At 53.8% G+C, this 25,285-nt stretch overlaps 1 protein-coding gene across 2 annotated transcripts in view; it reads left to right on the top strand.

The window, feature by feature from the left end:
- Positions 1-25,285, top strand: part of LOC132526160 (glycerophosphodiester phosphodiesterase domain-containing protein 5) — a 102,640-nt gene that overhangs the window by 17,011 nt on the left and 60,344 nt on the right. For both annotated transcript variants that reach the window (XM_060160049.1, XM_060160050.1), the window contains exon 2: positions 17,753-17,835. The gene's annotated coding sequence lies outside the window, so the exon portion shown is untranslated. The remainder of the gene's footprint in view (positions 1-17,752; positions 17,836-25,285) is intronic.

Raw genomic sequence — 25,285 nt, 5'->3', positions numbered from 1 at the left:
TCCGGAGCCTGTGCTCTGCAAGGGGAGAGGCCACAACAGTGAGAGGCCCATGTACCGCAAAAAAAAAAAGCCCTGACACACCTGGATTCCGGTCCCAGCTCCACCCCGTGCCCGTGCAACCTTGGATTTGTGACATGACCAGTCTGAGATTCAGCCTAGGCTGAAATTCACAAGGTTGGTGCAAGGTCAAATCAAACCACCCAGTGGGTAGGACACCTACTAGGGTGCTGGGCGTGTAGTAGGCCACCTATTGGCAGAAAGGATTTAATTCCAGCCCAGAGCAAAGCAGTTGGGTTTTTAGATACTTGACCTGTGATTTCTGTAAGCAGGAAAGAGGAAATTTCACTTAAGGCTCCATGAAATGGTCAGTGCAGCTTAGATACATTCTCACACTCCTGAGCCCAGCACAGGAGGCTCTAGTTCGCCGGGACATTCAGGAACTCGTCTCTGGGACCAGGCAGCCCAGCAGCCCTGGGTGTGAGTTCGGATTCTGCGTGCTCGCCAGTGGCCTAGGGCGAGTCCCTGGTCTCCTTGTTCCTATAAAAGGACACCTAACCCTCAGGGTTGTGAGATTCGGATGAGAAATTACCTGTAAACTCTATGGGAAAACAAAAAGCACTACTGATGCATAGTGGGTGCTTGGGGGGGGGTGGCCTGGGGTGCGGGCCAGTGGCTCAGGAAGCCGAGACTGTTTGTTCCCCGTTCTGGTGACCAGCAGGCTCTGCGAGAGCCAGCTCAGTGGAGCCTCATTTGCTTTGCTTAATGGGACAGCTGGTTAATTAACCTCTGAGTGTTCCTGACAAGTGCCCCTGTGAACTTCCCGACATGTGTCAGGGTCAGCCCTCTCCAGACCTTGTCACCCTTGTGCTCAGCTGGCCAGCCTTGGGCATGAGGCTGTGGCCCACCATCCCATCCCCTGATTCTCAGCTCATCCCTCGGATGACCCTGTGGAGCAGTTGCTGTGCTGGGGACCGAAGGAGCAGGAGACAGCTCTGCCCCAGGAGCCCGGATCTGGGTGGGCAGAAAGGGAGGATCCAGAGAAGGCTCAGTGACAGGCACCTGGTCAGGGGATGGGAGACAGTCAGTGGGAACAATTCTGCCTGGCTTGCTACCAATTCCCTGTGACCTTGAGCACCTGACCTTTCTCTCTCTGGACCTCAGTTTTGCATCTAAAAGAGGATGTTGGGAGAGGTGATCCCAGGAAGCTGTGGGCTAACATGAAGCAGTGTGAGGCGAGGAATGATCTCTGAAGCCAGCCAGGCCTGGAGTTCTCACCCTCCATGTCCCAGCCTTGACCTTGGACAGGTCCCCCAGCCTCTCCAAGCCTGTGTGACGGGGGTATGCTGGCCCTGCTAGCACAGGGCAGACACTGATAGTGGACGCCCTGCCCAGCACTGTCTGGTGAGGCGGGCCTCAGGGCAGCTTCAGCCTGTCCCCTCCTCCTTTCCCAGTGTCTCCAGCAGCACCCAGAAACTCCCCAAGGACTCTTGCCCGCAGCAGATCTGGGTGGCCAGGGAGCATTGCTGACCTCAGTGCTGAGTCCACCAGGGCTGTATGTGTCGCTCGTGCCAGGCGCCCCAGGGTAAGGATGGAGCTGAGGATCCTCTGCCTCTTAAACGGACGGGGACGTGCACACACCAGAGCCAGCCTCCGGTCTCCTTCGGTGTCTTGGAAACTTGATCCTTTAGAACCACAGAATCTTTCCCAAATCTTGGACGCATTGGATTATGGAACCTCAGAATCTTGGCCCTTTGAAACCAAGACTTTGAGAGTCAGAAGTGACCTTAGGAGTCCTCTGATCCAGATCTCCAACCAGCCTTATGTAGCCCCTCTGCAGACCCCTGGGACACCCCAGGGTCGCGTGCTTACTCTGCAGCCCCCTCGTGCTGGCCTCGGGCTTCGGTCAGGTCACAAGGCCGCCCTCCGCCTCTTTGTGGTCATGATTGAGCCCCAGGCCCACACCCCCGCGGCTGGTAGCTCTGACAGGCAGCTGGGAGGGAGCTAGGGCTCTGCTCAGCTAAGAATAGAAGGCTTTGTGCCATTTAAGTAGCAACCTGATCATATCAGGCCTCCCAGCCAGGCCTCAGGGAGCTTATGAAGCAGGATCTGGGGTCACCGTGGGTCCTCCTGGGTGGTGGAGGGAGAGGGTGGGTGAAGGGTGCTGGGACAGCCGCCGGGCTTCCCTAGGACTTGTCTCCCATTTCCACATGATGATGATTTGACTTTTTCCATCAAGTAAAGCTCATTGCTCCTCCCTTCCCCTTCCTGGGGCTGGCTGGGAACATCACTCAGCGTTCCCCAGGAGTGCCAGGGAATATCTCTTCTGGGAAGAATTCAAACAAACAAACCAGCCTCTGAGAGGAACAAACAGATCAATGAAAATGGCTTCGTCTTCAAAGAGAGAGCCAATGATGGGGGCCATTTATTAAGCACCTACTGCATGCCAGACCTTGGGCTCAGAATTTTGTGCCCTTGCCTCCTCTAACCCTCACAGGGGAGGTGTCCTTATCCCCACAATGCAGACGAAGACACTGAGGCCCAGCTTGTGCTTGGCACAGCTGGGATCGAAACCAAGGACTGTCCTACCTTGCTCTTTCTGGGGACAAAGGGTTCCTGAGTCAGGGGAGAGGTGAGAGCGGGATTCTTGGAGAGAGCCCTGGGCACGGAGGACGCTGTCCCTCAGTGCAGTTGTGTTGCTCCAGTACTGGATTGGGAGGTTAGATTGTGATCCTGTCACGAACATAGTAGGTACAGGCCCCTGTTTGTAGAGTTGGAATGAAACCAAATCCCTTGGGTCTCAGATTCCTACTCTGAAGTGAGCAGAGGCTGCCTGGGGCGGGATCATGAGGCTGCAGCTTCTGATTCCTGGGCTTTTGACCAGGAGTGTCCTGGTCCCCCTGTCGGCAGGTCACTGGTGCCTCCCACCTCCCCTCCCCCTCAGAGATTATTCCCAGTGTGCAAATTGTAAGGAGTTCCAGGTCACCTTCTGATTGTACAAGCGGGAGGACTGAGGCCCCAGAAGGACAGGGTCATGAAGTAAGTGGGCCTGAGAGCACATAGTAGGTGTTCAAGAAATCCCTTCTTCAATCCAGGCCAATGCTTGCTCCCCTGTGGGGTGCTGCCTCTGTGTGGAGATCTGGGGGGCCTGGGGTTGGCCGGGGGATGGAGTCAGCTGGATCCTGGCAGGCAGGGAGGCAAGGGCCAAAGGCCCGAGCCTCTGTCTGTAGTGCCCCAGACTCATCTATGCTTGCGCCGACCCTGCCCAACTTAAATGTCCCCTCTTCTGTGAAGCCTGCCCGGACTCTCCCCCACAAAACGTCTCCTAATCTCCCTCTCTACTCCAAGAGTGGGAATCTTTCTATAACTGTGGTATTTTTTTTTTAAAGCCACATAACATAAAATTTATCACCTTAATCATTTTTAAGAGTATAGTTGGTAGTCTTGATTATATTCACATTGTTGCACCACAGGTCTCAAGAACATTTTCATCTCAAACACCTGAAGCTCTGTGCCCGCTAAACAACAACTCCCCATCCTCCCACCAGACCTTGGCAACTGCCACTCTACTTTCCGTTTCTATGAATTTGACTCCTCTGAATACTTCATATAAGTGGAATCATGCGGTGTCTGTCTCTTTGTGATTGGCTTATTTCACTTGGCATCATGTCCTCATGGTTCATCGTGTTGTGGCACCTGATAAGATTTCCTTCCTTTTCAAGGCCGAATAACATTCCATCCTACGTATATACCACATTTTGTTTATCCATTTGTTCGTCAATAGATACTTGGGTTGCTTCTGTCTCTTGCTATTGTGGAAAGAGCGGAAGTTTTGAAGTTTAATGGGCCTGGGTCAGATCCTGGCTTCCAGCATCACTTGAGTGGTAGGTCTGGGTCCTTCGTCACTTGCTATTGTGCCTAATGAGGTTGCTGCAAGTATGCACGGAAAGATGTCCGCACACGGCGAGCTCCCGGTGAGTGGTAGGGGGATTCATTCTTGTTACCACTTTCCTCCTAGGGTCAGATCCCTTTTGGGGTTTATAGGACCCACGTACTGAAGCTCACCTTGACCCTCATCCACCAGGGCAGCTCAGCATCTGATGAGTCTTAGAACAGTGTCACTGGAGATCACCTGGGACCAGAGAGGGTCAGGGACTCACCCAAGTTCACACAGCCAGTCCTTGGCCATGCTGGGATGAGACCAAGGTCTCCAGCCTCCCAGCCTGGGAACCTTCCTGCTGCAGGCTCCAGGATCCGCAGGCCTTGTTCTTAGGAGGGACTGGCTCTCCAGGGGATAATTCTGCAGCATGCAGGGCTGAGGGAGGCAGGGAGCAGGGAGACGAGCATCTCAGGCTTATCTGTGAAAGGCAGAGGTGGGTGGCATCTGCCAGGCTCCTCTGATCACCGCCTTCTCCAGGTGACAAGGGGCTCGTGTCAGACTCATTTACATGGTTCGGGCTCATCTAAGGTCCTTGCCTTGCACCTGGGAGCTCACTCTGCTTTTTTTTTTCACACTCATTCAGCTGTTCCTTTGTTTATCCCTTCCCTGGTCATTTATTCAGCAACCACTCCCCGAGGCCTGCTGTGGTCCTGGAGACCAATCAGACCTTGGAGGCATTTAGTATGGCATGGCAGTGAATAGTGTGGACTCTGGGGCTAAACTGCCTTGGCTCAAATCCTGGTTCTGCTGGTTACCAGCTCTGTGACCTTGGGCAAGTTGCTTAACCTCTCTGTGCCTCAGATTCTTCTTCTTTAAAGAGGGGATAGTGATGTTCCGGTTACTGCTGTTACCTAACAAATCACCTGGAAACTTAGTGACTTTATGCAAGAACAGTCACTTTAACCCCATGGTTTCTATAGGTCAGGATTTAAGATGGGCTCAGCTGAGCAGTTCTGGCTCATGGTTACTCAAGTGGTCTCAGGGCTTTGTTTCTCTCTGCGAGCTCATCTGCGCTTCCCCACGGTATACATCACATTTGATGACCTGGCCTTGGAAGTCTCGTAGTGTCACTTTAGCCATTAGTCCCAAGCCCTCCCAGATTCAAGTGCCGGGGGGGTGATAACATAGACCCCACCTCTCCATGGCAAGAGGGACAGAGTTATAAGGAGAGCATGTGGGATGGGAGATATTGCTGCACATGTCTTTGGAAATACAATCTGCTGGAGTTGTAAGAGTTAGATGAATCAAAACACAGGAAATATCTAGAACAATGCCTAGGCATTGTAAATAAATGATAGCTATATATAGTCAAGGGTGATTTTGACCGTATGCAATTTACTCGTGGTGTGCTGACTTTAGGACCTGATTCCCACTATAGATGTCAGTTCATTAACCAGCAGCATTTCCCATTTGGGTACTGAGGGATCTATAGGAGGTCAACATTCCACACAGAGGGAACCAGCTGTGTAAAGGTTTGGAGCTGGAGAGTGGAGTCCCTGGGGCAGGGACTTAGCTCCGGTTGGCTGGGGCTCCCCTGTGTGGGAGGCCAGGAAGGTGAATGGAGGCCTAGCTGGGAAAAGCTTTGTATATGGGGTGTGTTTGCTCCTATAGGTCCCGGGGAGCCCTCGGCTGAAGTATGAGGGGCCGGAGTGCTCTACCGGGGGAGCCACTTCTGAGGTGGAATCAGCAGGACTGGGGCAGGGGTGTAGGGAGAGAGGACAGGAATGATGGGGCTCATACCAGGTGTTCGTCTGGGGCGTTTGCCTCAGCTTTGCATGTGCTGTGCGCATCCCCCTGGCTTGCTTTCCCACCCCTTCCAGTATACGGGATACTTTGCCATTCTTTCTCTGCTTTGATTAGCTCTCCTGCAGAGGGAGGTAGAAGGTTACCACCCTCTGGGGGGGTGACTGCCTTGGCAGCCAACCCTGGGGCAGCCGGCAGGGCCAGAGAACACCCAGTGGCCGCCTCCTCTGTCCCCACCCCATTGTGGAGAACAGCCCCTGCACCCCTCGTGGTCTCCCCTTCCAACAGCCCTCCTCCTCTGCAACCTTGCAAGGTCCAGATGGAACTGACGCCAGGGGTTGTGGTATCCAGCCCCCTGTCACATCACAGGTGGGGAAACTGAGGCCCAGTGACTCGCTCCACATCCCGCAGCAAGTTAATTAAGGAGCCCTCCTCGGGCCCTTCGTGTGGCTGCAGCCACGTGTGGTGGCGCACGGGACTCCTCCCCGCCAGGCCCTCCGCCCACCGCTCCCAGCCCCCCTCTAAGGCCACTGCTCCCTCCTGAGAGAGGTCATGGCTGGGAATATGGTTTCAAGGAAAGAAAAGAAAGTCTTAGCAGTTGTGTAGCCACCTCGTCACCTCGAGGCAAGTCACCTCGCCTCTCCGAGCCACAGTTTTCTCGTCTGTAAGAGGAGCGTGAGAACACCGACCCCAGCAGGGCTGTCCTGAGGATCAGATGAACCCACGAGTGCTGAGTCGTTAGCTCTCTGATGCTGGTGCTGCACCTGGAAAGGGAATTGCCAAGGGTTACTCGGAACGGACATTTGAGCCGTGATTTGGAGGCAGGGCAGGACTAGGGCTGGGAAAAGAGGGGATCTTGATCCTAAAAGCTCTGAGCTGTGACTGGGCTGGTGCAGCCCTTCCCTTGTATAATATATGAGAAGGGGTCCAAGGGAAAGATTGGGGTGGGATCCAGGGAGCATCCCCCGTGCGGGCAGCCTCCTCCCCTAGCGCTGAGAGGAAGGGCGTGATGAAGGAGGGCTTCCTAGAGGAAGAGTTTGTGGAAACAGAGGGAAGGAAGGGCTGAGGCAGATAGAGGTCCTCCGGGGTCCGGCATTCCCCAGACCCTTGCACTGCATCCATGAGATCAGCCCCGGCCAAGCCAACCTTGACTCCTGGAGCCCATGATGCCCAGGGAGGCTGGTGCCCCGAAGGAGGCATGCTACTTCCAGGAAGCTGGGTCTGTGCGGGCCTGTCTGCACATCTGCGCGTATTCCATGAGCCCGTGTGCTTGCCCCGAGTAAGCATGAGTATTTGCCTGGGTCTGTCTGGGAGTGTGCGCTTGGTGTATTTTTGTATGTCTACGAATACACATTGCAGGCCCTGTGCGACATCTTGTAAAGGCAGACAGGTTAGAATGCCTCTAAAAGGGGACTAAGTGGTCATGTGTTTTAGCAGAACAAAGAGATAGCCCTTGCCCCAGGGGCCTGTGGGCTGTGGGGAGATCCAGACCTCACTGATGGGGCAAGTTCAGCAGAAAGACAATTCCCAGATTTGGGAAACCTCTCCTGGGGCCGCTCTGCGCTGAGCTCGGCCTGGGTGCCGGGACCCAGAGTCAGACCAGGCCCTGGCCATGCACTTCTGGAGCCAGGCTTTGGCCATCACATGTGCAGCCAGACACCAGCGTGGCTGCTGAACTAGGGCTGTACAGGGCACACGGAAACAGAAGAAGGCCGGCTTGAGTGCCAGGAGAGTCAAGGAGGGCTTCCTGCAAGAGGAGCCTGAGCAGAGGGACGTGAGGGACGTTTGGTGGGAGATGAGGGGACGGGGGGCGGAGAGAGCAGAGCAGGGCTTGTGTCGGGTGGGATTTGGGAGTGTGAGGAGCGGGGAGGTAGGGAGGGTAAGTCTGGTCTTCCAGGCCTGGAAGACTGCGAGGATGGAGGCGCCTTGAGTTGGGAGAAAGGGGGAGGAACAGGTTCAGGGGAATGTGATGAGTTCCCACCTGGCCACTGTGGGTGTGAGGTCCCTGTTGCGGGGATGATCAGAGGGTCATTGGATACTTGGGCCTTGCGCTTGGTCCGGGCAGGGACCGGGTATCTGAAGCCACGGGAGTGGTGGTATCGCCCTAGAAGAATGTGCAGGGCGGGGCAGGAGGGAGGGGCTGGACTGGGCAGAGAGGGAAGCCAGCTAAGGCGCAGGGGGGCAGCCGGAGGGGGAGGAGAGAAACCAGGGCAACTGGTGTCCTGGAAGCCAGGGAAGGAGGACGTTTCCAGGAGGGCGAGGGCCAATGTGTCAGGGAGGAGTGAACCGTCCAGGCGGCTTTCTCACGTGGAGGGCATCGTTGATCTTGGTGGGAGCAGAGGGCAGTGGATTTAGAAACAGGTGGGAGGGAGGAAGTGGGGACGTGGGTGTCGATAAGTCTTTCAGAAATTTGGGTGAGAAGGAAGGGGCGAAGGGAGTGCTAGCTGGAAAGGGGTGGAGGGGAATGAACTGGGAGATGCGCACCTATAAACACCTGCTATGGTCCTCTGCACCCCGGAGGGTTGGCTGCAGAGAGCAGGGGCAGGGGAGGTGCCGCCCTGAGTTCTGCCAGCTGCAGGGCCTCCATCCACACTGGGTGTGGGTGTGAGGATCGGGGGCCCCCACTTTTGACCTCCTAGGAGGCAGAAACCCCACAAACTCAGAGCACCCTCATAAACCAGGTTCCAGGTCAGTGGTTGAAGCTCGGGGCTGGCGGAGTTGGCCTCCCGTGGTTTTGTCTTCAGCGCTCACCAAGGGGACTTCATAGATGCTTCAGACCAGTAAGGCCTGGGAAGGTCAGGACGTCAATTCACCTGCTCCCGAAGAGGCCATGACCATGCCTGGGCCAGCTCCCAGTTACTGGGAAGTTCTTCCTCTGGGTCTAGCCTGAGTCTTTCCTGCTGTGTGTTCCCTTCTGGTGAACTTGTTCAACCCTGCTCCGTGGAGCCAAGCTCATCAGCAGGCCGCTTTGAGTGGCGGCCAGTGTTTTTACAACTTGTTTTCGTGAAGTTGGTTTGAAGTCTCCCTGCATTCCCAGAATGTCAGACCCACCCTGATTCACAAGGATTGACCAAAACAGGATCTGAGCCAACGAGAGGAATCTAAGGACTTAGTCATCCCCCTTGGATCATCTACAGAGTCTCCTGCTTTCCTTCCAATTAAAAAAAAAAAAAAAAGAAAGAAAGAAAAAGAAAGATTAGCTCAGATGGCCAGGAGGGGATGGTATTTGAGATGTAAACAGGCTCCGATGATACTGGCGGTGGGCAAGAGGGGTCAGTGCTCAGGCTTTGTATGGGGCTGACCTCGATTCAAGTCTGTGTTCCGATGCCTGCCGCGTGGGGGTCTTTGACAACTTTGAGTCTCTGAGCCTCAATTTCCTCATCTCTGAAATGGGAAAACTAATGGCACTTAACCTCATAATTGTCTGAGGTTGGGGGATCTAGAAGCAGACACTGAAATAAGGATTCGTGTGAGAGTGACTTACTAAGAAGTTTTCCAGGGGGAAGAAAACTGCTAAGGGGGTAGGGAAAGTAGAACCAGAAAGAGGAGAAGCAAGAGTGTGACTTCAAGCCAAGCCCCTCGGAGCGGGTACTTGGCTTAGTCCCCAGAGCTGGCTGCCAGGGGCAAGGGTGCTGCAGCACTTAGACCTTGCCCAGGGGGTCCCTGGTAAAGGGGCCCTGGGCAACAGCCACGCCCACAGGCAAAGGGATTCAGGCAGCCTGACGGCAGCTCACCCACACGCCCCTGCAGTTCTCGGCTTTTGGAAGGGACGGTGCAACCTGGAATGACTCAGAATGGAGAAGGGGTCCCAGGGGACGTGGGTGGAGCCAACAGAGGCAGAGTTCTCCAGGCGGAACCTGGCTCAGAGGAAGCACCGATTAAGTGTCAGCTCTGCCCACCTGTTAGAAAGGGGGTGCAGAATGGGTGCCCCAGGATCGTGTATGTAGTCAGCAGCAGACAGGACCTTCTGAGAGCTGCCCTGAGCCCCTATTGTTCCCCCAGCCCCAGGGTCTGGCACTGTCTCTCAGCTCCCAGAGGCAGAATCCCTCAGAGCTCCCCAGCCAGCGGACCTGGCCCCAGCCCCCAGGGTTCTTCCTGACTACTTGACGTCAGGCAGTCGATCCAGCCGTGCCAGAGCTGGTCTGATGCCCCTTCCAGAGAAGTCTGCCTCTGTGCCACCCCACCTCCAGCCCTGCCTGCCCCGCCTCGTGGGGATTAGTGACGGTCGGGAGGTGGCACAGGCCCATGGAAGCACTGAGCGCCACGGAGGAAACTGAGGCCCAGGGACCTATCCCCCACCTGAATTTATTTATTTTTGGCTGTGTTGGGTCTTCGTTGCTGCACGCGGGCTTTCTCTAGTTGTGGCGAGCGGGGGCTGCTCTTCGTTGCGGTGCGCAGGCTCATTGCGGTGGCTTCTCTTGTTGCGGAGCACGGGCTCTAGGCGCGCGGGCTTCAGTAGTTGTGGAGCGCGGGCTCAGCTCTACGGGGCTTCTTCCATAGAAAGTGCTCACGGAGCTCGTGCTGGTCAGCATGTCCCAGGAACAAATAAACAGAAGTTGTGCTTCCATGACTCTGACTATGATGACTTTAACTGGTGATGTCAGCCTGGGTTGGCCCTGATGGAACTTGTCCCAACCCCTCTCCTGCACCTGTGTTATCACAAGGGATGTCACCCTAATCTGGCCTCTCCACCCTGACCTCTGGGAGTCTAGCCCCGCAGAGCATGACAGGCCTGGGTTCTAGTCCAGACTCTGTCACCTGTTGTGTAACTTTGGTCAAGTCACCTGGCCTCTCTGAGCCTCCGCGACCCGTGTTTCTGACCGAAGTTTTATGTGCACCCACCTAAAATCAGATGATTTCAATGTGGTGTTAATCCCAGCTTGACTCGTACCCAGAGAGGTAGAGTGATTTGCTTCTGTTCACATAGTGAAAGGGTGGAGGTGAGAGGGCCAGGACCTATTACCCCCACCCTCCTGTGACTGCTTATCTGAGCGCCTTACTCTTTACCAGCTCTGCTCTGGTCCCCACCAGCCTCAGTCTGATTCAGAACCTGAGCTAACCTCCCTGCAGTCAGGATGAACTGAGCCGGGTACCAGAGTGGTCAGTCACTGCTGTTTAGTCATTAGCTCCTCTGATCACCTACTGGGTAAGGGGTTGCATGCTCAGATGGGCAGAATCCTTCTTTCACTTGTCTTAATGTCTAGTCTGTTGCAAGGCTGCACCCTGTCCTGAAGCCTGGGGAATCTGCAGACCCTAGGGGTGAAGGTGGACATGAGGTAGGGGCCCCAGAGGAGGAGGTGGTCTGAAATGTCTAGGGCCCCGCTCCACCCAGGAGCAGGCATGAGGGGCTGGCCAGGTGGTGGTGCAGAGGAAGCAAGTTTGCTCACTCCTGGGTATCTGTTGCTGCCTGGGCTAGGCTGCGACGTGGCTTTGATCTACCACCAAGGCCCTCCCGCACCCTTCCCCAGGCAGGATGCCTCCTGTGTTCACATGCCCTCTCCGCGTGTCTGTCTGTACCGTAGACTGTGGGCTCCTCCAGCAGGTCTGTCCACCCAGCCTCAGGCCTCCCCTGGCACACCGGAGAGCTCAGGAAATGTGTGTTGGTGATTGGATTTATGTTGTCTAGCCTGGCTTGGGAGTCAGACAAAGTATGAATCCTGGCTCTGCCACTTGCTCAGCTGTGCCCTTGAGCACGGGACCCAAACTCCCTGGAGCCTCCGCTTTGGCATCCGTAGAATGTACTGTACTGTAGTGGGAGGCTAAGAGGGGTAAGTGAGAAGACAGACAGGGAATGTCAGCCTCGTACAAGGCTGTGGCCAGCCCTCCTTAAATGGTGGACAGTGTCTTAGTGGATGGACTCCATGTGGGCCAGGCCGAGTAGGAAACACAAGGGATGAGGTGAGCCTCCATCCCATGGTTCAGTACTTTACAGTTTCCAAAGCCCATCAGGTCCTGCTCACTGTTATCCTGTTCATCCCATGAGGCATTCTGGGCTGGTTGCAGCATACCCGTCTGACAAGTGAAGACTCTGACCCTAGAGGTGACACCGACCTGCCTTTCAGTGGCCAGGCCACACCCAGAACCCAGGTCTCCCGGCTCTCAGTCTCCAACACCACTACCCTGCCCCCTTCCAGAACCCAGGTTCTGGAAGCTCTTTGTGAAAGAGGCTGGGAAGGTGGCAAGCAGGGACTGTGGAGGTTTTTTTTTTATATATAAATTTATTTGTTTATTATTGGCTGCTTTGGGTCTTTGTTGCTGTGCGCGGGGTTCCTCTAGTTGCGGTGAGCGGGGGCTACTCTTCGTTGTGTGTGGGCTTCAGTAGTTGCAGCGCGTGGACTCAACAGTTACGGCGCATGGGCTCAGCAGTTGTGGCTCGTGGGCTCTAGAGCACAGGCTCAGTAGTTGTGGCGCATGGGCTTAGTTGCTCCGCGGCGCGTGGGATCTTCCCGGACCAGGGCTTGAACCCATGTCCCCTGCACTGGCAGGCAGATTCTTAACCACTGTACCACCAGGGAAGTCCAGAATGTGGAAATTTGTCAGCCCAGATGTCATGGGGCTGAGGGTGCATTCTGGTGGCTTTAGCCCAAAGGGGGTCACTGTGACCGGTAGGCCCAGGGTAAGGGGGCAGAAGGGGGTCATGGGTAGAGGTGGACAGAGTGAGGGTGCAGAGGAGGAGAAAACCAGTTGTGGGGGCCATGGACCATTCGCTCAGTCTGAGCCAATGGGGGCTACCAGCCCGGTGGACCAGAGGCTGCTGGGCCCTCCCATCCGGGTCCCTTTGCGGATGGTGCTGGAATGTAAGGGACTTCAAGGAACACCAGGTCTGTGGGAGAATCTGGCAGTCAAGTCATGGCCACTGCCCTTGAAGCGTATTCGCATCAGCTCTGGAAATAAGTCCCTCATCTAAGCATGAGGACTTTTCACGTGAGGAGCCCTTTCTAAAAGGCAGACTCAGGAGGACAGGGCTGGCTCGACACCCAGCTGATCCTCAGCGAGGAGAGGCGACCTGCATGGGTGGCCTGGGCCCTACCAAAGGGAGCTGGTGGGCAGGGAGTCGGCAGACAGGAATGGCCCAAAATTTGCAGGGCCCAGGACAAAAATACAAACAGAGGCATGCAGTGTATGTTTGTCAGATATTGGAAGGTTACAAAACAAACCAAGAAACTACTAAATAAGATAGTTTCATTTTCCCACCTTGTAAAGTTATGGTTTTATGTAACTGAAAGGGACAAAATATCAAGGAAGACAATTTAATTATTATTACACATCTGGGTGTTTTGTTGGTGGGCTGGTGGCCTTTGGATGAGTAATAAGACATATTTCATAAAATATATTTTATTGTCTTCATTTTAGCAAGATGACTATAATTGTTATAATCAAGATTTTTCACATCATTTGGAAATTGTGTATGGATGGTAATAATCTAAAGGATCAAAAATAAAATGCAGTTGTATTTAGAGTGTATAGAATTTGAATATATTTCCACCAAAAATATAAATTGAATGTAAAGAAAGGAAAATTTATATTTTCAAAAGTTGTTTTTATTCCTTGAAATTATCTAGGAAATTAAAACTATAGACATCATAATTAATGAATATCCAATTTTAAAATACAATTATTTAAATAGACATGATATAGTAATTCAAATTTTTAAAGATTTTATAAAAATTAAACTATTCATAGTTGTGATTAATGTCCATCTAGTTGCCAGTGTAAAGAATTAGTACCACATTTCATGGGACTTCCCTGGTGGTGCAGTGGTTAAGAATCCGCCTGCCAATGCAGGGGACATGGGTTTGAGCCCTGGTCTGGGAAGATCCCACATGCCACAGAGCAACTAAGCCTGTGCACCGCAACTACTGAGCCTGTGCTCTAGAGCCCACGAGCCACAGCTACTGAGCCTGCATGCCACAACTACTGAAGCCCGCACGCCTAGAGCCCGTGCTCCACAACAAGAGAAGCCACCGCAATGAGAAGCCCAGGCACCGCAACGAAGAGTAGACCCAGTCGCCACAACTAGAGAAAGCCCATGCACAGCAACTAAGACCCAATGTAGCCAAAAAATAAATAAAATTTAAAAAAAAAAAGGGCTTCCCTGGTGGCGCAGTGGTTGAGAGTCCGCCTGCCATTGAAGGGGACACGGGTTCGTGCCCCGGTCTGGGAAGATCCCACATGCCGCGGAGCGGCTGGGCCCGTGAGCCATGGCTGCTGAGCCTGCGTGTCCGGAGCCTGTGCTCCGCAATGGGAGAGGCCACAGCAGTGAGAGGCCCACGTACCGCAAAAAAAAAAAAAAAAAAAAAAAGAATTAGTATCTCATTTCATGTTACATTAATCCAAGTAATATGAATTGTTAAATACTGTAAGATGTTCCTCAGCTGCCGTGTGCGTTTATTGTGAATACCACACTAATTCATGAGTACTTTTAGAACCACAGATTGGAACAGGGAGAAAAGCCAAAAAAAAAAAAAAAAAAGATGCTCAGCATTACTGGGAAGCGGATACTTTGTTATGTAAGAAGTTGTTGCTCTCTGAAAGGATTTGACAAGTTTAATTTGTCTGCCCCGCAGAACATTCTTGCCACTTAGTGCCCTTCCTCCATCCCTCCCGTCCCCCCCCAGTAGCATCCTGTTTCCCTCCCTTTCCCACCCTTGCCCCTGTCAGCCACTGTGTAGCCCTCAGACCTTCATCTGGGCACAATCACCTTTTGTTCTTCAAACCCAAGAAATGAAGGGTTTCTTAGAGGCCTGAGCAGTGTTAGGGGAGCGGATTAGGCTTGTGGGTTCCATGGATGTTGTGTGACAGAAGCTCCTGTATGTTCTGTAATGTATTTATTTGTGAGTGTGTGTTTGTGATGTGTGGGGCTCAGGGCAGTAGCCCTTCTTCCCTGCACCTAAGGGTGTCTCAGGGGATGTCTTCTTGCCCATGAGATAGATGTCTATCCTGCAGCTAACGAGAGATAAATGACGGTGCTTACGCTAGAGCTGGAGCTTAAATCTAGGTATCGGCATACACTCATTCATCTCTTTCACATATGCTTTTGTTCATTTATTTAAAAGCTATATTCACGTCCTCCAATGCTTTATTTCATCGTGGAATGCCAGGCTATAGCAGTCTTGTAGTGCAGCCCCGTGATCCTACAGACGAGGGAATTGAGGCTCAGAGAGGGGCACTGATGTACGTAAGATCACACAGCAGAGAAGCCCTCTGGCGGGGTTTCACGATGCAGACAATGGGTGTGGCTTTTGAGTTTCAGGTAACATCTGAATATGTGTCGCTAGGTCCCAATCAGCTTCCCTTCCTTCACCAGACTCTGTCACCGAGGCACCTGCCCTGGGGAGCTCCTGGGGGTGGGGGTCAGGGGTTCTGCCTGAAGAGCCACTTCCTGTTTGGGGCCAAGCACTTCCTTCAAGTGACTCATAAGCTCCCACTGGCCCCATCCTGGGAAGCCAAGGTGGGGATAGAGATGGGCCCTGGCCGCATCCCGCCCTGCCTGGTACCCAGGCTGGGTGATCCTGAGACGGAGCAGTGCCACAGACTGGATGTAAGAGCTGGGCCATGGAAGGAGGATGCTAGACGGTTCTCGCCCAGCCTGGCAGGCAGGGCTCTGAGAGTGCAGGGGAATTGGGGCCACGGTGGGCATGAGGGCAGCGTCCACATCCAGCCATTCCCACACACATCTGGTTTCCAGGGTAGCTGCTGCCCAGGTGGGGGCCGACAGCAGAGCTGGGTCCCCCTCAGGGGGAACTTGTGATGCTTTTTCTTCCTTGCGGGGCAGTGAGGTGTGATGGAAAGAGCAGTAGGCTGGGGGTCATGGACTTGAATTCCGACACCAACTTTCTGGTGACCTTGTCAGTTCCCAGCCGCTCTCCGGGCTTCAGTATCCATGTCTGTCTAATGGCGGAGGGCTTGCTGGCTGTGACATGTGGCAAGTTGTTATTACAGGATTTCCGTTAAGAGATTTGTGTTTGAATTCTGGCTCTGCCACCTTGCTGAATGTGTCCATCTCTCAGAGACTCCATTAAAAAATTTGAAATAATCATCATCACTTTAAGCATTTTACATAATTTAATTCTCACATCAACCCTATGGGGTAGGTTTTATTATTATGATTATTGTTTTATACATAGGGAGATTGGGGCACAGAGAGGTTAAGTAACTTGCCCAAGGTCACAGAGTAAGAGCCAAGATCCTAACTTAGGCAGTTTGACCCCAGTGTCCATGCCATTAACAACTATGTTCTTGCTACTCAAACTGTGGTCCCTGGACCTGCAGCAAGGTATCACCCAGGAGCTTGTAAAAAAGTGTAGAATCTCAGACCCCAGCCTAGACCTACTGAGTTGGGCTGCCTTTTAACAAGCTCTCTAGGTGATTTGTTTGAGAAGCCCTGCTCTATTTATTTATTTTTTACATCTTTATTGGAGTATAATTGCTTTACAATGGTGTGTTAGTTTCTGCTTTACAACAAAGTGAATCAGTCATACATACATATATGTTCCTATATCTCCTCCCTCTTGCATCTCCTTCCCTCCCACCCTCCCTATCCCACCCCTCCAGGTGGTCACAAAGCACCGAGCTGATCTCCCTGTGCTATGCGGCTGCTTCCCACTAGCTATCTACCTTATGTTTGGTAGTGTATATGTGTCCATGCCTCTCTCTCGCTTTGTCACAGCTTACCCTTCCCCCTCCCCATATCCTCAAGTCCATTCTCTAGTAGGTCTGTGTCTTTATTCCTGTCTTACCCTTAGGTTCTTCATGACTTTTTTTTTTCTTAAATTCCATATATATGTGTTAGCATACGGTATTTGTCTCTCTCTTTCTGACTTACTTCACTCTGTATGACAGACTCTAGGTCTATCCACCTCATTACAAATAGCTCAATTTCGTTTCTTTTTATGGCTGAGTAACATTCCATTGTATATATGTGCCACATCTTCTTTATCCATTCATCCGATGATGGACACTTAGCCCTGCTCTATTTCTATTCCCTCTGTCACTTAGGCCTTAAGATCGTTGTGGGAGATGAAGAAAATAAGTGTTTTATAAACTGTAAAGTGCAGTGCATTCAGGGCTCTGTGAGAAACCTGGGGACTGGAAGTGGAGGGAGGCAGGGCTGGGGGTGCCCCAGGAGTCCATCTCTCAGTAGCTGGATGTCATTTCCAAGCTTCTGTGAGTCCACCTCTATCCCCCTCCTATCCAAGGCTGAGTCTTGTTTGTATTTCTTGCTGGTATGAGGCTCCAGGGCCCGATCAGATTGGAGAAAGTTCTTATGTCGGAATGGGATTGGGCTGGACACCAGGCCTGAGCCACCCCTGCCCTGGGTCCCACCCTGGCTCTGACTCTGACTCTCTGGGTGACATAGGCCCTGCCAGCCTCAGTGTCCCCTAGTGGGCAATGTGGCGGCATCCTCCGCAGCCTGCAGTGCTGACCCAGCACCCCCTTCCCTCTCCCCCTCTCCCCTCTCCCCAAGGCCTGTCAGGACCATCTCTCCTCCCAGTTCCTGGGCAGGAGGGCTGCCCTGCCAGCTGTAGGAGCTGGTGATGGGGGAGGCGGGGCATGAGTCAGAAGTCAGCCACATAATTGCGGTGCCCCAGGTCCCTCCTCCAGCCCACCCAGCCCTCCCTCAGCGGCTGCTTTAGAACAGCTGGTCTGGCGTCTGCCTCCAAAGAAGCAGGTCCCTGGGCAGCAGGAACGGGCCTCTGCCTCCCAGGAGGCAGGCATAGCCCCAGGTTTCACCCCCGGGTGGCTGGGCCTTGGATCATGTTCTGTGGGCCCTGGTGGGGCAGGAGTGGTTCAGACAGCGGGTTGTACTGGGTTTGGGTTTGGGGCTGGTTTGGGGGCGGCATATGTGGAGGTGCTTGTGTGGGGTCTCATAGCACACGACTGGATCACGTACGTCTCCTTGGCTCTCCCACCGGCCTGGTGGCTTCCCGAGGGCAGGGACTAGATGTGACCCATCCCTGGTCCCCATACCAAGCGTGGGGTGGGCACAGGGCGGGGGCTCACTAAGGGCCGGGTGGGAGGGGAGAAGGCAGGATGGACTGATGTGTAATCTGACTGGGTTTGTCCCCTCAGCTCTCCCACTGAAGTGACATCACCACCTCTGTGGACAGGACCCCCCAGGAGCCCAGCTCACAGCCACTGGTGCCTTCTTCCAGGTAAAGGAAAAAGCAAGGAAGGAGGTGGGGGGAAAGGAGTTAGAGGGAAGCTGCAGAGAGCAGCCCACTGGGTTCTAGAAAGATGTTTGCTCTCTCACGGGAGCTGTACTCTACAGTTCATGGGAAAAGGCAGAGGAAACAAGGATTATTTTTCCATTTTACGAGCAAGAAAAAACAAAAACAGAAACTCTGAGTAGAGTTGTCTCTTGCTTTCTCTAGTGGACTAGGTACTTATCTAAAGCACCTCACACATATTAGATCATTCAATCCTCACAACAGCCCATGAGGTTGGTGCTATTATTATCCCCACTTTATAGATAAGGAGACTGAGGTCTAGAGGCATTAAGGAACCTGCTCAGTTAGTAAGTGGTAGAACTAGGTTTCAAACTTGGCAGGCCGGCTCTGGGTTCACATTCCTAACCCCTATGATTTACTGCCTCTCTAGAGCCAGGCGTTAAACTAAGTTTCCTTGAACTTCAGTTTGGAGGTTTAATGGGCTCCCATTTCCAGGGGAGATTTGTATTTTAAGAGAGAATCCCAGAGTGAGTGATGCTTCAGCCAAAGGAATGAATGGTAAATGGTGGAATTAGAGGCCTTGAATCATGGACTGAGCGTGAACCTTCAAGGTTTACTGGACCAGCCAACCCCTGGGACTTTCTTCCTCAGCATTCAGGCAAGGTTGGTTTTTAGAAAGGAAACCTGGAAATCTGAAAGAGGGGAAGAGAAGCTTAGGCCCCAGGTTCTCAGACTTGCCTGAGTGGCAGGCTGCTGCTCGTCACAGAGCACTGTGCTGAAGAGAGATGCAAGTGGCAGTGAGAAAGTCAGTATTCTGTGCTAAATCTGAGGTCATCTTGTACTAGACCTGGAACAGATAGCAGAGGTTTCAAAAAATTGTGGGAGAAAATACTTGAGAGCTTTTTTAGTAATTTAATTTTTCCTGTAAATAGGGAAAAGGCTAATAATTATTCAGAGGCAGAATTGGGAACAGGCTCCGAAGTGGCCCTGCAATTGGGTGGTTTAAGAGGCTCTGATGGGTTCTTTCTTTCCTTCCTTTGCACATTTAACCAGCTTTTCTGACTGACATATAAATGCGTGCCTCCTTGGTGCTGGCCCAGTGCAGGAACACAGGTCCCCCGTCCAGTGATTCCTCTAGCAGGGACGGGGCCTGGGGTATCGCGTGTCCCTATCACCTGCAGGGTCGCAGATACTGTGGCTCTTCAGAAAAGCTGGGCCAAATGGATCAGAAGTCTCCACCTGGGGAAGCTCTCAGCCTGGTGGGCAAGGCAGCCACAGAAGCAGATAATTACTGTGCACAGAGGCCTATGATCATGTCTCAAGAGCTCTGCCTGGTGATTGGAGAACAAAGGGAAGAAGCAGTGGGCTTCTGCGGGGGGATCAGACCAAGCTTTGTCCAGGGTGCATTTGTTAAGATGGTTGGGATTTGGATTGGGGGGGGTAGAGTGAGGGCCCTCGTGGCAGAGGGCCCAGCATGAGCAAAGGTACAGGGGAGGGGGGAGGTTGGGAGGTGCCATGTGCTCGGAGCACAGCCACGTGAGGAGGGCCAGGGGCAGGTGAGGCTAGACAGGTAGGTGTGAAGAGAAGGAAGCAGAGAGAGATTCCTAAAATGGCAAGACCTGCTTCTCCTCCCATCCCCAGGGCCTGCCTGGGAAGCCTGTTTGTCTAATAACTGCTGTTTTACATAAATAAATAACGTAAATCATTGCTCTCCGTTCCCTCAGGGGCTAAAAACTGGGCGGAGAGGAGTCTGCTCAGTGCATGTCTCTGCCGGACTCAGCTTCCTCCTCTCCTCCTCCTCTTCAGGGCCCCCTCCTTCCAGAGACCCAGGGAGAGGCAGCGGAAAAAGCCAGCCTGGTTCCTGTGCCTGGGAGGGGCTGGGGCGTCCACCAAGGGTGAGAGGATGGTGAAAGTCTCTCCCCTGACCAGGCCCCTGGCCTGGCCCTTTGCTCACTGCAGGGAGGACCTGTCAGTGCTGGTGGGCGGAGGGGGGGCTGGGGGCAGGCCCCTCCTCTTAGGAGGGCCTTCCTTCTGTACCCGTTTAAAGAGGGAACCGCTCGGCCCTCCAGGGAGGGAGGGGCCACTGTGCCGGGGACCCACCACTAGAGGCTGTGCAGAGGATTTCTGCAGGGAGGGGAGGCTGGATGGAATAGCTCCAGGTCTTTCCTGGTGCTGACACTTGATGACTTTCATATTCTGGAATCCAGGGTTAGTTCTAAGATCCCTGTCGGATTGTGCCGGGATTCCATGATTATGAGAGCCCTGGGGGAGGGGATTCTAAGACTCTGGTTTAGAGAGTGTGAAGGCTGTTCCTGGTGAACGCTGAGCCCAAGCTCATAGCCCTGACCTGGGGAAAGAGAGATCCAAAGAGAGGTCCTCTCTGTGCCAAGAGAACCCAAGGGCCCTGGGCAGGGTCCTGAGCCTGATCCCCGTTCAGCCTATGGCCCCAAACATGCAGGTCTGTCCCCCAAGGGCCTTAACCAAGGGTGCAGCTCAGCAAACGTGTCCTGCCCTCCACCAGCCTCAACCTCCTCGTCCATAAAATGGGGATCCGGTACTTACCCGTGGAGTCGGGGCCATGCTTCAGTGAGACGATGTGTGTGGAGGCTCCTTGTACACTGCAGAGCGCTGTGAGTGTGGCTGTAATTGTAGCTGCTGTTGCTGCGATGAGACTGTCTCCTTGAAAGGAAGGGCCACGTCGGATTCTCGGTGAATCTCTCTCAGGTCCCAGCAGTGCCTGGCACACAGCAGAGGCGTCTTAAACATACACTGAATGAGTAGATCGGGTATGGAACAGATCATACCAGAGGCCACAGTTCCGAGGAAGCCAGCCCTTCCCGAAGGAGAAGCAGGAAGAATCAATCCTGTAGCCCTTCCTACAGGAGGCTACAATCAAGGGCTACAATCAATCCTGTGGCCCTTCCTACAGGAGGGCAGCCCGGAGGGACAGAAGGGGACCCGCGACCGGGGTGAAGCAAGCCTGCTGGGAGTTTCCCCAGAGGAAGAGCAATGAGAAGTCTTCTGGGACAGAAGTGTTGGGTAAACAGGAGGCCCTGGCACCACGGTGGAAAGAGATTAACAATGACCCTGATTATGGCATGATTGATTCTTTGACAGCTCCTGTAGAGCCCCAGCCCAAGCCACTGAGTAGCTTTTCCCCCAAAGAATGAGCGGCCATGACGGGGCCACCGGCCCACCAGGCCTCCTTCCCGGCACCTCCTCCCCCAGCCTCTCCCCACCGGCAGCTGCCTCAGTGACAGACTTCCTTCCTCCCTACATCTGCCTGTCTTCTCTGCTGATTTCATTAGAATCTAGGGCTTTCTCTGAGGCCCAGAGAAGCGGAGTGCCTCGCTCAGGGCCACACGGTGAGATGTAGCAGCCCACATCTCTCAGCTTAAGCCGTCTGATGAGCGGGAAATGTAGTGACTCTTTGAGCGTTCCTCAAAAGCTAAGCATAGGAGGCTGTGCTGGAGAGCAGTAGGGTGGGACGTGGGATCGGATGGTCTGGGAGTGGGAGGTCCCAGAATCAGCTCTGTCCCCGCATCTCCAGCCCCAGCTCTGGGGCCAGGGATTTGTTTTGTGGATTTGGGTTTGGTCGATTATTTGGAGAAACAGCCCAGCTGGCAAGCTGCCCCCGGGGTGCCCTGCTGGGAGGTCCCCAGAGGGCTGGGAGGCTACTGTTGGAGTAGACACCCCCATCACACCCAGATGGAACCCACCCGGGACTTAACTTGCTGCTGGAGCCCTCAGCCCTGGGAGAGGCCCTGCTCACCCTCCCTGCACCACGCTTTCCCTGTGCTGTCCCCTTACCTAGAGCCCCCTTCTTTCCCCCCTTGTGTTACAAATCCTCCCTTATTTCTGAGTTCTGTTGACATCCACCCTCTCCAGGAAGCCGCCCTGCAGTGCGGCTAGAGGAAGCACAGGAGTTTTGGGTCCAGAAGAGACCCTGACCCAGGCAGGGCTGAGTTCCTGGAGGAGGAGCTGCTGCGCTGAGATGAGCAGGAGTTTTCCAGGCCTCAAGGCGGTCAGAGGATCCCAGAGCTAAGGTGGTTTCACAGGCACACCTGCATTGGGAACAGGGGATGGGCATGCAGTGAGGAAGGACCACAGGGAGGCCCTGGTCTGGCTCCAGGGCCATGTTTCCTGAGCACTGTGGGAAGGAGTCCCCACAGCCCTGTGCCTTTTACTCCTTGGGTTTCACTCTAAGTCAAGTTTGGGGTCATTGTGAGTTATCCAGGCTGTGACTACCTATACCTTGGTCCCTGTCAAAGATGGTAGAGATACCTGGACAGGGGCAGAGCCCTGGCCTGGGGTTCAGGATGACCAGGCCTCTAACCTCGTCGCAGGCCTTCCTGCAGCTTTCAACCTCGTCTTGACTGCTCCAGTGGGCGGCGGGCTCCTGACTTCCAGCCATTGGTCCTGGGAATGGAGGGGGCTCTTCCCCGCCAGACCAGGCAACGACTGTGGGATTTGTCCTTCCATCCTCCTTGAGCAACCCCACCTCTGCTTATCTCCTGAGGATGGGGAGAGAGCAGGTGGATAAAGGGTTTTTAGAAGCTGAGCGCCGAAAAGGCCCTTGGAGGTCATCCGATGTTGTTCACACCATCCCATGATACAGACGGGAAAGCTGAGACCAGAGGCTTGTGGAGGTCACCCAGCCTGCTGGTGACTGAGCTCAGCCTCAGCCCACCAGCCCCGAGTCTGGGCTAGGGTTGAGTCCCAGTGAGGGCGGCCATGGCCAAGGAGACGGGCCCGGGGGGGGGGGGGCGGGGGGGGAAGGGAGAGGGCGTGGTTCCACCTCCACATGTGCACCCTGCCCTGTTCCCTGGGCCCCGGGAAGGCTGCCGGAGGAGGTCAGGTCTCCGTCTCCCCCAGCCCTGCACCCACTGTATGTGGGGGGGTCCTTTTTCCTGCCCAGAGTTCTTGGTCACACTCCATGCCCCTGCTGCCAACCAAAATATTGAACTTGGCCCTTTGCGGTGCAGTTTTCAGTGACACATGCTACAGCTGTCATGGACACGGAAGGTGGTAGAAACGTGGGCAGCAGACAAACCCTCCGTCTAGGGCTGGTGCCATGGAAAGACTAGGCTTTAAGGCAGCCCTGGTTTCAAATCCTCTCTTCTCCATGGTTAGCTGTCTGGCCTCGGGTGAATCGTGTCATCTCTCAGGCCTAGATCTATTGATCCAGCTATCTATTGATCAATTGATATAGATATTTAAATTAAATACCTATGTATTTAATTAATAGATGATTTTTTTGGTGACAGTTTTAGAAAAATTGATCGGAAAATACAGAGTTCCTACATACTCTCCTTCCCCTACCCCATGGTTTTGCCTATTATTAACGTCTTATCTTAGGGGGGTACGCTTGCTATAATTGATGAGCCAGTGTTGCTACAATATTATTAACTGAAGTCCATAGTCTACATTAGGGTTCAGTCTTTGTGTTATATATTCTGTGGGGCTTGACAAATGTATAATGACACGTATCCATCATTACAGTATCATACAGAATAGTTTCACTGCCCGAAAAATCCCCTGTGCTCCCCACCTCCAACCCCTGGCCACCCCTGATCTTTTTACCACTTCTTGGTTTTACCTTTTCCGGAATGTCATATGGTGAAATCATACAGTATGCAGCCTTTTCCCATTGGCTTCTGTCACTTAGCAATATGCTTTTGAGGTCCCTTCGTGTATTTTTATGGCTTGATAGCTCATTCCTTTTTACGGCTGAGAAATATTCCATTGTCTGGATGGACCCCAGTTTGTCCCTCCGTCCACCTGGGGCCCATATTTCTAACCTGTAAAAGAAGACTGTCAAACTCTACTTTGGACAGCTCTCATCGGGAGCTGACACAGGTGCGGCGCTCAGCATGCTGCCCCACAAGCTCCCACACCACCTTCTGTCACTAGCTTCCTTCACTTAGCATGATGTTTTCGGGAGTCATTCACGGTGTAGCACGTGTCAGTATTTTATTCCTTTTGATTGCAGCCTTGGGTCCTTTTGTGTCTTTCCATCTCGTGCCCATTCCTCAGAGAGGTAAAATAAGTCTCCAAGGTCACACACAGCAAGTCAGTTGAAGGAGACCAGGCTGCGATCCAGGCACTGACACCTGGCCTGAGACTCTTTCCACTCTCAAGAAAGAGAGCAGGCCTGGGGCCTGAGGCAGCGGCGTCTGGGGGCAGTGAGGGCCGGGCACCCTGAGAGTCAGGGGAGGGACGAGGAGCCGGGAAGTGGGTGAGGTGCGTTCCCAGGGTGTAAGGATGGGCCAGGCCCCTGGAGGTGTATGCCCACCCCCTGCATCCTTCGCCCACTCCATAGCAGACCCGCACTCCGTCTCCCTCCTGACTCCCTCCTGAAGCCCCTTCCCTGTGCAAACAGGAGGCTGTGGAAGTTCGGGGGAGGGACCAGGAATTCAGACAGAAAACGAGACTTTGGGCTGAGGGGGGCCCTCAAACATCAGGCTAAGAGGTGAGGGCTTTCTCTTGTCCCAGAGCCAGCAGAGGCTCCAGGCTGAGGATTTCTTTGGAACCTGGCTGATATCAGCAGCTCTGGGAGGTGGCTTGGAGAAGTTAACTGATGCAATGATGCCATTAGCCCTGGCAGGAGGGGGGGCAGCTGGGGAGAATCTGGTCTCTGGGGGCTTGTCCTGACCGCTCAGGGTCTGGGCAGCAGGAACTTACGAGCCTTCTCGGAAATGTGGTCCAGGACACCCCCAGGGCTGCCTCCCCTTGCTACCCCGTGCTGGCCACTGGGGAAGTCGGAATAACTCAGGCTATCCCCTGGGGGAGCAGGCATGTCAGTGGTGCTCCCACAGGCTGCCCAGGAAGAAGGAGGGATGCCGGGAGCCCTCTAACCAAACCTGGGGCTCAGGGGAGGCTCCCCAGAGGAGGTAACATCTGAGCGGAGACTCGAAGGGTCAGGAGGTGTTAGCCAGATGAAGGGGCAGCAGGTTCTGGAGTGCTGAGGCTAGAGGAGCCAGATCCTGGTCACTTGTCTGCTAAAAACTCACTCTGACTGCAGGTGAGACCTTGGATTGGCAGGGCAAGGCCCACCGCAGGGATTCCCCATCCAGGGGAGAGGTGAGACTGGGCCACTGCCCTGGCAGTGGCCAAGGGTGTGCTGAGAAAAGGGTCTTGAGGGATGTTAGAGGCAGGCTGGGGGTGATGAGGCGGTCACTGTGCCCATGATGGGTCTGGGTGACCCCCCTGGAGACAGCAAGGAGCCGCTGGCTATCTTGATGGCCCCAGGAGAACATGCAGAGGAAAGAAAAGAGGTTTGCCTCTCAAAGATGCCCCTGCAGTTCTGAATAGTGTGAAAATTCATGGTGGGGATGTGGGGGAAGGGAAATAGTTCCAAGAGCCACAGTCAGCTGAGTCCCCGGCTGGAGGCCTGGTGCAGGCAGCTCTACTTCCCTCTTTTCCAGATTTGAAA

Source organism: Lagenorhynchus albirostris, chromosome 9 (genome assembly GCF_949774975.1).
Source record: "Lagenorhynchus albirostris chromosome 9, mLagAlb1.1, whole genome shotgun sequence".
Taxonomy (NCBI): domain Eukaryota; kingdom Metazoa; phylum Chordata; class Mammalia; order Artiodactyla; family Delphinidae; genus Lagenorhynchus; species Lagenorhynchus albirostris.
Note: the sequence above shows the minus strand (reverse complement) of the source record. Positions and strands in the feature narration are given on the sequence as shown.